The sequence below is a fragment of the Bos indicus genome, chromosome 12 (assembly GCF_029378745.1).
Source record: "Bos indicus isolate NIAB-ARS_2022 breed Sahiwal x Tharparkar chromosome 12, NIAB-ARS_B.indTharparkar_mat_pri_1.0, whole genome shotgun sequence".
Lineage (NCBI taxonomy): Eukaryota > Metazoa > Chordata > Mammalia > Artiodactyla > Bovidae > Bos > Bos indicus.
Genome location: NC_091771.1, coordinates 26791712 through 26793906, shown reverse-complemented (window position 1 = coordinate 26793906; position 2195 = coordinate 26791712). Strand labels below are relative to the sequence as shown.

The window sequence follows — 2195 nt, the reverse complement described above, 5'->3', positions numbered from 1 at the left end:
AGGCTACTACTCCATAATATCCTATACTTCAGTAGCATGGAGAATCTCATATCCTTTCAGCAGACTCCAGATGCTATTTTCCAAAAAAATACAAAAATCTTGGCAAAACCCTAGTATCATTTGTCAAGCAAAATACTTGTTACCTCTTAAAATATTTATTTTCTTTTGGAATTACCAGAATGAAGAGAAGTAAAAGAAATGGCTTGCTATATTGCTATATTGCTATATACCTATGCTGCCATGGTAGGAGTGACATAACTGTGATTATAAAAGTCACATACACAAGAGTTTGGCTACACAAGTCAGCTTTAAAAGAGTTATCCTCCCATGTATCATTCCTCACTATATCAACCTCCTTTCAATCATCATATCATTTTGTTGTTGTTGTTTTGTTTTTGTCACACCACATAGCTTGCAGGATCTTAGTTCCCTGACCAGGGATTGAACCCAGGCCCTGGCAGTGAAAGCTCCAAGTCCTAACCACTGGACTACCAGGGAATTCCCTCAATCATAGTATTTTTCAGCTTCTACAAAATATAGTTGTATTCAAAGGACATGCAACTGAGCTGGGTAGGGAAAGCATGGATGAGTGACAAGCTAAATAATAAAACAAGACAACAGTCCAACAGATGTTAGATTCCGAGAAACACTGAGTGAGCATCTATCTTCAAGGCCCACTTATTGAACTCTGGGGACCCAATATAGAGAATACGAATAGCAGAATCTATGGCCAAGAACTCAGTCTGGTAGAGGGTAAACATATAGTATATGAGTACTTCTAATTCAAGAGATACTCTAGTGAGTGCTAAAATTAAAAAAAAAAAAAAAAAGATTGTTGAATGTTAAATCAAAGTAGAAAGCCTCTTATTTGAGGACATAAGAAGCATGTATGGATGAGAGAGAGGTTTGCGGAAGAGGAAAGAGTGTGAATAGGGATGTGCAAACAGGGGTGCCCAGGGCAGGTCTGGACTCTTCAGTGAGAGCAGGGCATGGGGTGAAATGATGTTAAAGATGGATTGAGCCACTGTATAAACAGCTTTATGTAGAAGGCTGAGAAGGAGTGACTTGATTCAATCATCGAAGGTTTTAAAAAAATAACATAATCAGAATGTCTGTGGGAGAATAACAAACATAAGGTGTAGCAAAGATCAAAATATGAGGGTATTTGAGACCTTTCAGCTTTAGGCTCAACCTCCTTATGACCCAGGCTTCTATCACTCTAAGCTCCAAATTGGTTAATTCCTGCCCTGCCTTCATTTCAGGGCTCTTGTGAGCATGCACTCAGAACGAAATAGGGTGTGGTGACTAGGGTCACTGGCTGGTGGTGGGAGAGACTGCAGACCTTAGGACCTCTATTTATCGAGTCCACAGAAGCAGTGAGAACCTGTGCTGAGCGAAGCAGAATCACACAGGACGTTAAAGGATTGGACTGTTTTTTTTCCCCTCCAGTTCCCAGATAATTTATTCATTCCCTGGGTTTTCTGTTGGAAGGGATTAACATCATCTCAAGAATAGCACTTCTGTAGGACTTCGCTGGTGGTCCGTGGTTAGAACTCTGCACCTCCACGGCAGGGGACATGGATTCTATCCCTGTTCAGGGAATTAAGAAGACCCCGAAAGGCACACAGCACAGCCAAAAAAAAAAAAAAAAATGCATTTTTCTATCACTTTTCACCACTTTCTTATATATTTGGGAGTAACCATGGTATGACAAGCAGACACCATTTAAGTAGTTCTATGCTTCATTTCCCTCACCTTGCATTTCCATTAAAAATCAGATAAAGTGTTTTTTTTTATCAACTAACAATGGGAATGAATTTAATTAAATCTTATATTGTATAATACCATGGTATTGAAAATTTTAATTCTGAAATTCTCTACAAAATATCTATCTATTTATTTTAATCTTTGATACATTCTACTCTTTTATAGTGCATACACTGTGGACCCTATTTCTCTGGATTCCCTTTCTATCAATTGACCATTGTCTTCTTCCTATTAGGATGCACGGAAGTCTTTCAACACCTCCATTCTTTCCTCTGTCCTCTTACAAATCCTAGCTGCTGCCACAGCCTTTATTAATGGTCCTTCAGAGGGGAATCCATCTCTGCTGGCAGGCTCTGGAGCTCACGCACAATGCTGGTTTGTGCTTCTTGCATATGCTAACAAACATGCTCTTTCTTCCCAATGGATGT

At 39.4% G+C, this 2195-nt stretch overlaps 1 non-coding gene across 1 annotated transcript; it reads right to left on the bottom strand.

The window, feature by feature from the left end:
• Positions 1-426: 426 nt before the first annotated feature.
• On the bottom strand, positions 427-498 carry TRNAE-UUC (transfer RNA glutamic acid (anticodon UUC)). The gene has a single exon. It is a non-coding gene; the product is annotated as a tRNA-Glu (tRNA).
• Between the last annotated feature and the right edge of the window lie 1697 nt (positions 499-2195).